General features: G+C 38.0%; 1 long non-coding RNA gene across 1 annotated transcript; it reads right to left on the bottom strand.

Annotated features, from left to right (window-relative positions):
* Nucleotides 1-507: 507 nt before the first annotated feature.
* On the bottom strand, nt 508-13,816 carry LOC128852108 (uncharacterized). The gene is made up of 3 exons (XR_008449735.1): nt 13,672-13,816; nt 13,466-13,581; nt 508-849 (listed from the first exon to the last, which is right to left on the bottom strand). It is a non-coding gene; the product is annotated as an uncharacterized LOC128852108 (long non-coding RNA).
* Nucleotides 13,817-14,121: the final 305 nt, after the last annotated feature.

The following is a 14,121-nucleotide window of genomic DNA, read 5'->3' as shown; positions in this document are numbered from 1 at the left end:
TTGTAATTGCGTATGATTAGCTGGATTAGATCTCCTCTGATGAAAACACAAGTTTTGTTTAAGAACAGGGGTGTTGTATGATACATACAGGGGCTCACAGTTCATTCAACATAGCAGATCAGCCCATAGGTGAGGGAAAGGATATTGTTAAAGTCAACTCCATGAAGCTGCATCTCTAACCTGCGACATTAACCTTTCTCCTGGTGGTACCATGGAGGAGAAAAACAGCTAACAAGACCTTCTCAACCTTATCACCTTTGACATCACTGACATAACTGGATGCCAGCCACTGAGTTGTTTCTTTAAGTTTCTCTGCATATGCATACATGGGATTTCTGTGTGTCTTCTTTAGTCCAAACACTGCTTGCATTATGAGTCTTATGACATCCTGTGGATTCCAGGGGAATGCAGTTAATAGAATTAATAAAGAGTACCACAAAATTGACAGTTTTTACTGACTCAAAACCAATTTTATAGATTTCCACTTTATTTTTATGTCTCGCACTTTCTATGGCATGATGGATGATGTTACAGTGACAGTAAATAGACTTGACAGTAGAAAGACTTATTGTGAAAAAGAAGGCTTATTTGCACAGCTCATCTGTTGGTTGCATCTACAGAATTGGCACCAGGTTAGAATCGTCTTCACGCTATAACATAAGGGTCAAGTGGACTGTAATTTTACCTTGCAAGTTTAGCCTACACAGAACCAGAATGATTGTGCAAAAGTAATGCCTACTGCAGTCCTCTGAAGAATTTTTACCACATTGCAGTTTTGTAAGACATTTGACATAAAATTTGTTTTCCAATAGTTCTCCATGATGGTTGCAGGTGCTTCATTTGCAGCAGCTGCAAAACAAACAAAGAAGTCAGTTACAGAGAATACAGAGGTCCTGATGATGGGCAGTAAAATAATAGCAATAAATTATCATATGGGAATGGCTGGCTGCCTTAACAGTCTGATTTTACAGGAAGACTTACTTTGCAATAGCCTATATCCAGGTGTTTGGACTACACAGTAATGAGTGTGGGGGAAATACTCAAAATGCATAACTTGCCATGCAAATAGAGGATGTGAAAAAATAATTCAGTCATTTTACTTTCAGCTGGAGCTTTTGTGAGTTTTGTGAAAACTGCAGTGCATGAGGAAGATGCACAGGACTGGAGAGTGCCATAGTCTTCATGAAAGCACAGCTTGCCAAAGTGCTCCCTCTCCCAAGCTCTGAGTGCAGATTGTAAGATTTATGTCTTGATAAAAATTCCTAAATGGGCTTGAAATACTTGAAATTTGCTTTTCAGGAATATTTTTCTTGTGCTTGAATTCACATTTTTCTTTGACAGTGCTACAAATAACCTCATTTACTAGGATTAATGGAAAACAAAAACGTAGAGGTGTAATGGTAGAAAGCCAGGCATTTAACAAGGTAAATATTCCTTTCTACAGGACATTTTCTTTGCGGGTTTCTCTAATCTGCACACCTGCTTAAGTAATTAATCTTAAAGTTTATCTGGGTTTATTTGCTCTTTTCATTGCCACCTCTACTTATTCCCAAAGAATATTTGGCATTTGAGAAAGACTTCAATTTAATGAGAATCGCCGGGTAAAATTCTAAAGCTATATACAATAATGAACATCAAAATTAACCCCATTTATACTTTGTATATCTTCACATTACCCTGGTCAAAATGTCACCTATTTCTGCTCAACTGTGAGTTTGACTCTTTCTTCTGTGCAGGCTAATGAAAGTTTCGCTAATGAGTCTAGGGAGTTGTTAAATTGTTTTAAACCTGTATGAAAAAGATCACTAAAAATAACCTTCTAAAACTATATTTTTCTGATTTTAGAGGTATTATTTTCCATGAATCATCTCAATTATTTGCAGTTACAACCACAGAAATTTCAGCATTTGTGATAAATCCTCAACAGATACTCATAACTCGCTCCTCACTATTGAGTCATCTTGTATCATTTTTTCCCTTAATATTACTTCTGGTATAGTATTTTAGGTAAGATCTTGGGAAGAAGTAGCATATGCACACTCATGGATTTAAGCTAGCCTGCTTCCCAGACAATAATTAATTAATTAATTATCAAAATTTTGTTTTGTTTCTGTTCTTTATCACTATGGCATTTTTAAAGGACCAGAAAAATTAAACACTAGTAGCAGAGGTTCATAAGTCATTGACTCCTATTAGACTAGCAGCAGTTTTATCTAAATACAGGGAATATGGAATTATGCAATTGTATTTCGATTAAGTGAGGGTGAAAGGAACAGGTTTATGCAATCTAGTGATTCAAAAATCTCTTTTAGATCATCATTTATTAGCAATCTCCATAGATTTTTTTCCCGTATTTACTCTAGCTACTGAGTTGCTAAATCTGTTTTGAAGCACGTGACTTTAATTTTCGTGCTATTCTGATGAACACTTGTCTGAAGTTTCAAGAACACTTGTCTGAAGTTTGTGTGTCTGAAGAACACAAGAGTATAAAAGAATAAACTACTTCCATATATTTCTCTGAAAATAAGCTTGATTAAGCTCTCTGAAAGGCTATAGAACACCTTTTTTACACTTTAAAGCAGTTGTTCTCTTACAAGGTACAAGTTCTTCCATCTGCATTTGCTGTCCAAACAGCTTCCTAGGAGCTTGCTTAACCACTACGTCTTCAGAAGTAAAACAAGAGAAGAACAACTGTGTTGCTCTGTGTTGCATTCAGATTTTCAGAACTGCACTTGTAAACAATTCTGGTGAACACTTGTCTGAAATTTATAGGATGATGTGTGACATAAAGGCACCATAGGAGTTGAGGGGAGCTCCTGACAGTACCACAGCCAAATGGAGTTCCTTTTCAGGTGAAGTGGTGAGTGTGATGACACTGTAGACTGAATGTTTTTCATTTATGAAGAGGATTTTTGAGACTTAGGAAAAGGAGACAGAGGCCTTCTTTGGGATGGTACTTTTCAGCCTTTGCTTGGTTACAGGTCATCTCTGCAGCCTGTAAAATTGGGCAACTAGAGCAGGCTGGGGGATCATTCAGTGCTGGGGCTAGCTGAGTAGAGGGCAAGGAGGAGCTTTCTTCTCATATGGGAACAAAAGTAGTCCTTTCTTTGAAGGTAAATTCAGGGGATTTTCTTGCCCTCTCCCCCCCTACACCCCTTGTTGGAGCAGTTGCTCTTTTCTCTCGTGGATTGCTTGGCAGCCTTTTATTTAGCTGATGTTCATGTCTATGCTTCTGGGGAATGTTTCTTTTCCTTAATGTCTTGTGTTTGTATTTGAGAGAAATAGATGACCTAGAAAACAGTAAGATAGACATATATGCTCCCACCTTGCCTCCCCTACCCACTCTCATAGTTTCCAACAGTAATAGACTTGTAAGGTTTCTGAACCAGATGCGGCTTCTCTGAGGGCTCTGTGGTTTGCTACCTAGGGAATGGAGAGACATCTCCTTTGTGTTTAGTCCAGTCTTTCTTTGACCCTGAGCTCTTGCAGTGGTATAGAGAGTAAGCAGTCATTTCCTAAACCCCCATACCAGTTATCCACTTTATTAAATTCTGCATACTGAAGATATCCAGTTTGTTTAGCCATTCTTTACAGAAAAGTGATTTTTTATTATGTTCTACTCAGAATATTCCCTGGGTTTGCAGTCTTCTTTTTTGTCTTTGAGGACTCCGGGCAAATGTAAAACATAATACCTGAGACACAGGCAAACTATGGATTTATTCATACTCTGTCTTGTTCTTTACTCCTGTCATAATAACTCCTTAATTATTTAGCTGGCTTGTTTGGTTACTCATAATCAGTGAGGTAATAATAATGGGATCTTGGGGTTATAGTAGGTAATTTCATGGATCCGATTGCTAATTAGCAACAGTCAGAGGAGTGATAGTGGAGCAGGTTTTGTGTGCGCTTGGTGGGGGTTTTCCTCAAGCGCATTAACTTACATTTTTCTATACTGATCAATAAAATGACTGATAAAAGTCACTCAGTCCTGTATAGAAATGCAGCTTTTCACAGGTGGACCTCAACATTGCTCTTGTGAATAATTTAGTAGACTTCCAACCTTTTCAGATGCCTCCAATCTTATTTTCTGTGACCTAAGTGGGTAGGAAGAAGAGAATATTATTGCACTAGGGGCTGTCAGAAATAATAAATCTAATTAAGTCCTTCTTTCTAGATGTGTGTATTCTATCTTGAGGAGGTAGATGTCGAGATAAAGAACAGTTACAGTGAAAATAACAGTGGTTTTGTCTGGTTCAGCAGCATTCCCAAACCAAACAAAATGCCTTCATCCTCGTGGCTGAAGATACCATCTCCAAAAGCTGCTGTGGCAGCAGGAAGACACTGTCTGTGCTGAGGTGCTGGGTGCTCGGGACACCGGTGAGCAGCAATTGCACACTGCCCCCCACAGAAGGAGCAAGTTGCAAAATGACCATTGTACCTGTAGGGTCTTTCCCAGAACTGCTGCCCATCTCTTCATTTCTGGCATACGTTTCTGCTGCATTTCTTTAAGGTGTGAACCCTGAAAGCTACTATGCTGCTAGGTTGTCCTATCTTCGGTTAGTATTTGTATATAAAGCATGTGTAAAGGGTTGAATATGGGCTGTGAGTTGTTGTAGTTCAGTCAGACTCAGCATTTTTGTTACTGACAGTTAAAAACCCAGTTTCTCACATATCAGCACTCAGGAAAGAGCTGTTCAGGAAAGTTCAATCAAAGGTGCCTTTTTCTTCCTTCCTTCCTTCCTTCCTTCCTTCCTTCCTTCCTTCCTTCCTTCCTTCCTTCCTTCCTTCCTTCCTTCCTTCCTTCCTTCCTTCCTTCCTTCCTTCCTCCCTCCCTCCCTCCCTCCCTCCCTCCCTTCCTTCCTTCCCTTACAATGAAATATAGTTCATTAAGAGTCTTTAAGCAGTCTTGAAGAAACACCATTTTAAAACAATGAAATTCAAGTGCTTCACCAGTTCTAGAACAATGTTTCGATTTTTTTATTTTTAGGAGTCTCTTTCTGATGAAACTTATTTTTTCTGTAAAATAAAGATGTTCAGAAACTGGAAAACTATTCTACAGTGTTTGTTTTCTGGAAGGAAAACACCTAATCAGTTGTCTGTCACAATTTTCTGACAGCTTTTCTATCAGGAAATGCTGAAATATGTTTTTGTTCCAAAATGGGACAGAGTATATTGAAATAGTAAAGTTTTCTTTGTCTCGGCTCATTTACATAGGTGGAAATACTTGGCATAGCCCCTGAGCTCCTGCTGAGCCTGAAGTCAGCAGCTTGAGGCTTACGTGGTACAAAAATATTGTCGAGGTATTAAAGGCATTAAATAAAGTAATTTATCACATTATTTTTCCTTACAAATGGTTCATCCTGTGACAGTAAAATAATCTAATCTTAATGTTGTCAAGGGGAAAAAAGTAATTTCTAGCAGATCTGGTCACCAAAGTACCAGATTTAACGTCTGAGGTTAGTTATGTTGTAACTGTTCTTTGGCATTTTATTCTTCCACCAACTGTAATTGAACAATTTCAAACAATGAAAAATATATCTCCCGGTGGACCTCAATTTAATAACAACCACTTTGGACCTTGGATGTTTGAAATAAGTTGAGAACCAAGCCAACATAGTAGAGGCAGTCTTACGCTTTGGGACTAAGGAATAGCATCTGGTAGGCTTGCTGGTGTGCTAGGTGGCTGTTATAACTTTGGGCTAGTCCACTGCTCTTAATAGCTTTCTGCCTGCAACACTTTCCTACTGTCATCCCACCACTTCACTCCAACATTACAGGTGATGCTAGATGGACAACCTTTGGTATGCTTTCCTGTGTCCCATGACAAATCCCTGTAATAAGGAAAAAAAAAATAAAATAAAACAAAACATCCACAGGAGGATGCTTGTTGCTGTAATTAGTTCAAAAAACTAAAAAAGACTGAAGTGTTGAAATACATTCACAGGAGACAGTATGAGATGACCACAAGAAGGATCCTTTCATTCTCTGCTAGTGCCTAAAATAAGAAAAAGATTGACTGGAAAATGGTTCATCCCCAACAACGTTAATTAATTAAAAAACTCTTATTGTAGGGGTTTTACCTACATTACGATAGTATGATATTACTGGAACTATACTGCCAATTCTACATTCACTAGAAGACTGCCAGTAAAGGTACTTCATGATAATACAAGGGTTTTAAATTTTAGGGATTTACTTTTGAATCTTTCTGTTTAGTTTTAGGATCTATTGCATGCTTGAATTCTGCTATAAAATTTGTTCTGAGGAGATTGTTTCCCAAAAATGGGGATGATAGTTCTGATTAGAACAAAAACTGGAACTTGATGAACTCAAGATGAAAAGCTATATGATGTGGGTGCCTGTGATAGTAAATGGCAGAACTGGATGCCTCAGGAGGTACCTTGAAATGCATCCTCTCATGTCCCTAAATTTTTCTTGCACTTCATATTGAATTTGTTGGTCAAATGCTACCTTGTAATCTACTTTCAAGGCCATCCTAAGTCTGTCAAGCACTTTTCCTTTTCTAGGCATCTTTTTCTTGTCTAGACATCATTTCCCTGTCTAGACATCTAGATAAATCTTGTCACCTGCAAATGCTGATATGTCTGTTTAGCACTTTTCCAAACAGTCTTATTAATTGTTGTTTCTAAAATAGCTCAGCAATTTTTCACTATGTTTCTAATTTGGAAATAAGTTATATACTTCTATTTTCTGCAGTTTAGTCAATCATTTTCTGAACTATGGCAGAATACTCATTCTTCTTATGATTATTTTCTTTTCCTAATTAGTTCCTTAGGAAATAATTTTTCAATTAATTATTTTGGCTTTCAAGTGAACTTATTTATGAAATGGTCATCATCCATTGTTTAACAATCTTGATGCATTACAATAGACTAGAGAAGAACAGTTTTTCCTAATAGAAGATCTGCCAGCTTGGTCTAATAGTATTCTCATTTTGGTAGCTTTATATTTTTTCCTTTATTATTGTTCCGGAAAGTTTTCTGAGGAGTCATAGTTTGAAACTCTGAGAATTCTCGTTTCCCTTTTTGGAAGGAAAGGCCAATATTTGCTTCCTTGCCATTCCATGTTTTTTAATGAGCTATTCTGAATTCTTTGTTATAAATAGCGTCTATTCTTCTAAGAGATCTCCTGGAGGGATGCCATCAGTCAGGTGACATGATGCTCTTAAATTTATCAGTTTAATTTTCCTACTCTTCTTGTTTTGACAGCTCAGCCTGACATAGCCTTTATTTCCTGAGAAGGGTGGGGCTTGGATAGGTATCTTGGCTGTATCTTCCATAGATCTTTCATATCTTCCAGACACTGAACCTGTGGTGTGCTGTAATGCTTTTTCTAGCGTCTACAACGTAACCTGTTTCAGCTTGTCTTTCTGCATGATTTACAGTCAGGTTCTGTATTATTCTGTATAAATCCTCTTTGGCCATAGGTTTCTGCAAAATCTACTACATCATGTCCCTATTGCACTGCCAGGCAAAGTAGCTTGGCAGTGTCTGCTTTGGAGCTGTCAGCCTCTGTATATCTATTGACTCTTAGGATCTTCTTTCCCTGTACATGCAATATGCCTACTCTTATTCAATTCCCTTTCCTAACAGTCTGTGATTGTAACCTACCCCTTTTCACTTCATCCCCCGGTTTAAAGCTGTCCTTTCTGACACACAGAGCTACCCTTGCATTTCAGACTTCTCTTGCAGATTTGTGCCTTACCTAAGCTCTTCCTGGCTCCCATTAATGTTTCTCTTGCTCTGAGTCTTAATGATGCCCCAGAACTTGTAAACGCTGTGCCAGCAATCTTATTCCACTTTGGTTTAAGGTGAAGACCATTTTTATGTCTAGGTTCTCCTTGCATACCTTTCCTAACATCTAATGGGCTTAAACCCTCTCCTGTACAACAACTGCACAGATATTCCCTGCTTCCTTGCAGGATATTTAATACAATTTGTCTGATTCCTGACTCTGGAAGTAAAACTAGATTTTGGTCACACTGCATTTGCCCCAGCAGTTGAATCTGGCTTGCAAGACACTCATGTCTCACTTTTCATGATACGTTATGCTATAGTGATGTTATAATTGCTCTGAAATACTTTCAAAATGCTTACTGTCTTTATTTGAAATATGTTTATATTATTTAATTTAAAATCTTTAAATAAATAATGTATTAATTAAGAGTGGTTTCTCCATTTCCAAAAGTCTTAATGGAAAACAGTTGTACAAAGAGCAGCTTTTATGGGAAAGTCAGTTTTATGCTCATAGCCTATGTGTAAACAAGATGGCATCATTTCCTGCAAAACCTATTACTGTATAGGGAGATTGTCACTTATCCCAACACAGGCTGTGCAAAGATCAATGTTTACCCTTCTCTGAATCACATATAAAACAAATGATGTGAAGAGAAGATTCACCATCTATTTAAAAACACTAGTTTCTATTTTGGACATAACATGTAAAATTTCTGTTTAGCAATTTCAGTTAATTGTTAGATTAACATTTTTGGGAACAGATTGCAAACTTCAAAATGGAAAAGATCATTTTAGGGAGGGAATCAAGGCAGCTGTCAGTGAGGAAAAATTAACATAAATTTGCATAACAGATGTACAGTAAGGTGTCTATGACAGACAATCACTGAATATTAATGATACGGACCACGACATCATTTGCGTAAATGCTGTCTGCTGGGTATTGAAGCTGCTGCGCTATTTGCAGAAGACAAAGGAGTGCAGAGCTGAACAGATGCACCAAATACATCGATGCATCTTAATTTATGACATCCTCATGAAAGACCTTGTGGTGCGATTTCAGGTTTTATTACAAATAATTCGGAGATAAAGGAACTAAGTAATTATCTTTTCCACTACAGTCAGTTCTTTCAAAGGGGAGGGAAGCTTACTTGTGACAACCATTGTGACGATTTTTTTTTTTTGTGGAAGCCTCTTTAAAAAAAATACTTCCATTACAAAGAGTCAAATATTCATCATTATTAAAAGATTAGCGCATATCAGCATGCTTCATGGGACTTGCCACCTAATGTACCATCACCACAACAACTGTCCTCCAACAGACAATGCATTTCAACAACACTGCACAGAGTAAAACCAGAGAAAAAGACAGAGGTGATACAAACTGTTGAGAAAAAAAAATACTAATACTATGCTTTAGACTAATCTTAACTAGATATCATTCTCAATATGTTGTACCCTTAGTCTCTGTTATAAGCTCCAGGTACAACTGCAACGACTCAGAGATTTAGAGGTGTCTGCCCCATATAGAATATTCTTAGTACGGTATTCCTGCAGCTAGAGAAACTGATAAAAGTTATATGCTGATAACAGCAAAAAAAACCCAGAATAATTTGGGCCCAGACTATCTAATGCAGTAAAGTTAATGAGTGAGGAGAGTTAAATATAAAAAAAAATAACAACATAAAACTAGACTTGTAAACTGTGTACACAGAAAATCATGCAAGGCAGGGGATGCTTCTCTTCTCTATTAATTTGTTTGGGCCTTAATGGATTCCTCTCCAAGCCCATACAACCATAAGAAAATGAATTGCTGACATGATGGATCTGCTGGTAGTGCACATAGTTTTATGTGCGTAGTGTTCAATTTCATTCTTGTCAGCTAATCAGCAGCAGCCAGACTTTTTATTTCAGGGGATTTCCTTTTCCCATTTGAACAGAGACTATAGCGCAGTAATCACTCTACAGAGGCACTGTGTGAGCTGTAATTTCCACCTGCTTTTTCCTCAGAATCTCTATCAAAGCCTTAATCCAGTAACCTGATAAAATCCTTTCAAGGTCCTGTAGGGTCCACTGTAAAATTGTTCATCTGAATGGATTGTGAAATAACATGAAAGTTACCATGTCCCAAAAAGAGCCATATGGTGCTTATTTTAATGGATGCTTACTGTATGCCCAGAAGGCAGTTAACATGTTATTTCACATTTTGCATGAAAGAATGGAATAACTGCAATCTGACACTCTTCTATCCAGTTTTCCACCCAATGTTTTTTACAGAAATGCAGCTTTATTCCATGTTTCAGTGCACCAACAGCAGGTGATAAACTGATGCCCATATATGCTAACAGGAGTTAACGCTGATAATCCCTTCCATTTCAGACTTCCTCTTGAATCTCCATTCTACCTTCACTTGGGGAAAGGGACAGAAGGCTGAGTGGGGAAGGACTATGTCCTATGAACAAGGATGAACCATGGAGCTGGGGACATTTTTTTTTGTAATGCAAGTCATCCATTGTTCTTCATTGTTTTAAGATAACATGGAAAGATCTTGCTGACTATGAGTGTAGGCAAGCAAACTGCTGTTATCCCTACAATAATCTGAGACTTGACCAAATTCAGTCAACAGCAGCGGGGGGGTAAAACTTTAAGATAGCTGAGGAAGCACTGAAGAAATCTCTTCCCTGGCTACGAGAACTAGTTTAAGACTCTTCCTCCTAGTCAGCCTTGATAAACCATAATTTTCACCTAATTTTGCCAGTAGCCAGCTGGCAGGCTTTTCTGGGCAGCAACTTGGCCAATATATAGCTTGTAACAACTGTCTCTCACCTAAATCGTGAGGAGGGAAGTGCTGTAGGGGTACAGGTCACCTCAAATCCCAAGGAGTGGGGAAACCCAAAGTTATTATAATGGGGATGTTGGGGGAACCTACAGGGACAGCATTTGGATATATTTCAGCTATTTGAATGTTTCAAGGTGAAACCCAGGCTCAGCACTCCTCATTCCATTCCAGTTGAAACCATTTGACATCAATCATGCTCACAGCTACTTCTTATGTGTCTGTTCTCTTGCTTTCCTGCACAGTTTGAAAAGAGCAGTAAAAATGCCCATGGCTGGATCATTTAGGATGCTAAACGGGGAAGAATTGCAATGAGTCTCAAGTTAATAGGTGTCACTCAAAGTGAATGGTTACACCTCTTGTGACTGTCTTAGAAAAAACTGGCAGTCACCACTGACTTTAGCCAGAAACAGTCCTGTGTCTACATAAGGTCTTTTTGAGGCATAAACTACCGCTTTTCCACTGAAGCCTCAAGAAGCCATGCCAATCTGCTGGCTTCTCATTGGGGCTGGAGGGGCAGCCAGGGCTTTCTGGAGCATCACCATCCTCACGTTGAGTGACAAATCAAAGGATGCTTTGAGAATTGAAAACTGGGATTTAGGATCCCAGCTTTTCCAGAAGATACATTTAAGGTGCTCAGTGTCTTTTTTGGGTCTAGTCCTCTATTCATTAGGCACAAATGAATCTAAGTATGACAAATTACTCTGTATTCCTTCAGCAAGCATAGAGATTGGTAATAAATAATGCAAGTAATTTAATGCAAGATTGAAAACTTAGCTCCAGAAGGAAATTATCTGTTTTGACTGAACAAAAGAACCATGGTTCTGGGTATTGTGGAATTTTGGAGAGAGCTTGAACCCATGTTTGAAGGGAGGAGGGAAAGAGTGATTGTTAGTAATTTCTATTTAATGTTCTTCCCTCGTGTTTGGGGTTTAGCAAAAAAATTCTCATTTGGCCCCCACTGCTACCTCAAAGGAACATCCAGGATGCCTTTCTGCCTTATGTGAGGACAACAAACCAGTGAAAGGAACTGCTATGGTTCTGGCTAGGAAGACCAGTTCTAGTAGCATTCGCAAATGGCTGCATTGTCATGGAGTGTAATAGGGCTGCTTTGGTGCGTGTCAAAAGGCTCCCAGAACTTTCACATCCTGTCACTGTCCATTTTCCAGCATAACATGAAAACACTTGGCAAATAAAACATGAGAATCTTCAGAGCTCGCTTTGTTCACTTTTACACTATCAGAAAACCAGTGACATCATTGGGTTTAGTCTGAATTTATCTTGATATAACTGAGATGAAAAGAAATTATTCTGTAGAAGTAATATATATTTTATGCATTCTGGTTTTCCCTAAAACAATTTGAGAGCCTTAGTAGAAGGAGCCCTAGGTTGATGCATAATATACTGAACTGAGCAGCAACTGAAATAGACCTTTTTTCCTCTGCTGCAAGTCTCGCTAGGTCACTTTTTGAAAACTGCTACAACACATTTCTATAAACAAATATTTTGTATTCATTTGGATTCAGCTTTCAGAATGAGGTCAACTTCGGAGTGGTATCCTGCAGCTCAGACACTCTCAGCAAGATGCGCCTGAAGAACAGGCTGCAGAATTTGATAGTCTCTGTTTTGGATAAGCAAATTTCATATTTCTTCTAAATGTCATGCAAAGATCTCCTTCCATGTCTGAACAGATGGAAACTATAATATGGTAATATCTTTTTCTCCTTTTTTTTTAATGTCATACAGCAAGTTCCTTCTTTGTCAGGTTACATTGTAAATAACAATTTATTTTTAGCAATGATTAAGTTATAGTTAAGCTTCGCTACCCACATCCTTTTGTTGTAGAATCCCAGACTCCTTAGTATCTCTTGTTTCCACATAAAAAATCCTCTAGACAAAACCCCAGGGTTTAGCCTGGCTAGGCACGGGGAGTATGCACTCTATCTGGGAGCAGAGATCCTCTTGCTAAACAGGATCCCCTTGAGGAAGCAAAAGAAAACTAGATTTCTGATGAGAAGCAGGAAAGTACTTTAAAGCTATACTGTAAATATTCACCAAAATAACTTTTCAGTGCTTTGGAACCCACTGTCGCAATCACATCTACAAGATTAATAAAATAATTGTTGGGAAAGGAAAGGATAAGTGGACGAGTATCACAATAGAGAACACAAAGGCATGCTCAGATTTTGTTGCTGTGGCTACTCAAATTGGTCATATAAGGGGTGGCTCTAGGATTTGGATGAAGTGAGGGTGATGTTAGGTGATGTGCATCTGGAGACAGTCACAAGAATCAGAAAACTACTAATGAGAGGGGAGAGGGAGACACTGAACAATTTCTACATAAAGCATGTAGAGTAAAAACTAAGTAAAAAAGGCATTAGAGAGTATAGCAGCACAGGAACAAGAGCAGAGATGTAGAAATCACATAGCCCAAGAAAGCTCTTGGGAGGACACAGAGGTGGTGGGTGACAGAGGAAGCATGGGAAGCTAGTACAGAAATTCAAACGTGGAAAAACATTTAGTTAGACAGGAAAGGAAAATGGTGTCAGAGAAATATGTCCAGTAGATGAATCAAAATGATGAAATAAAGGGAGAGGAGGTGAGCAGAACAGTGAATGGTGAGAATTACTGGAGTATAAGCTAGTGTCCAGAGAACTTAAAATGGGAATGTGCAAAAGAGAAAAAGAAATAAATTTCAGACAAGCTGTGAGGGTGAAAAGAGGAAGAGCTTTTTGGTTTGAAATTAATTAAATGTTAAAGAGACTGTTGGATCTCTTTTTTTACTGCAAGATTAAATCCTAGTGAAGCATGCCAACTCTAGAGCTTTAGCAGAAGTAAATTCCAAAACTGAGAAATATAACTTGAATTAACTTACCAGAGTACAGTCAGCAAAGTTTTTGGGCAAACCTTAGAGTAGTCCAACAGCTAGGTGCAGTGAATCCCCCAAATATGGGAACATGAAGTGCCAGGAATAAGACTTCTACAAGAATGCTACTTAAAAAAAAAAATATAATGAGAATGGTAAGGAAGTAATAAAAACCTTCTGAAGTAGGAAACTTGTATAAGTACTTGCATTAGTACCTTACTTTATTAGAATCCTGAATCCATCCAAATCAAAGAACAGATTGTAGCATAAAATATTATTCTAGTTGTAAGAAACTGATAAAATAATAAAATGGAATCTATTCAGACCTAACAACAAGAGGTGAAAATCCCCTAAACATCACCTAACTACCTCAAGACTGAATTGACCCATGTTATTGCTATTAATTCATGGAATGTTCTTGGGAAGCCCAGCCAGGAATAAGAAATGCAGCCCTGAGACTGGGGCATATGAGTCAGAAAAGCAGCTGTGTAAATAGTGGATCTTCTGTTTTCCTGGTATTTCTGAAAGTAAAGAAGAAAATAATTTTGTTTCAGGTAAAGGAAACATTTTTAAGATAAATGAAATTTTTTTTAGTCAGGTTACTTACTTCATTTAACCTAAAGCAAAATACATTGCTTCAATTGTATTTCCTTTCTATTACTATT

Source organism: Cuculus canorus, chromosome 4 (genome assembly GCF_017976375.1).
Source record: "Cuculus canorus isolate bCucCan1 chromosome 4, bCucCan1.pri, whole genome shotgun sequence".
NCBI classification, from domain to species: Eukaryota; Metazoa; Chordata; class Aves; order Cuculiformes; family Cuculidae; genus Cuculus; species Cuculus canorus.
The sequence above is the reverse complement of the archived record's forward strand: the minus strand, read 5'-3'. Positions and strand labels throughout refer to the sequence as shown.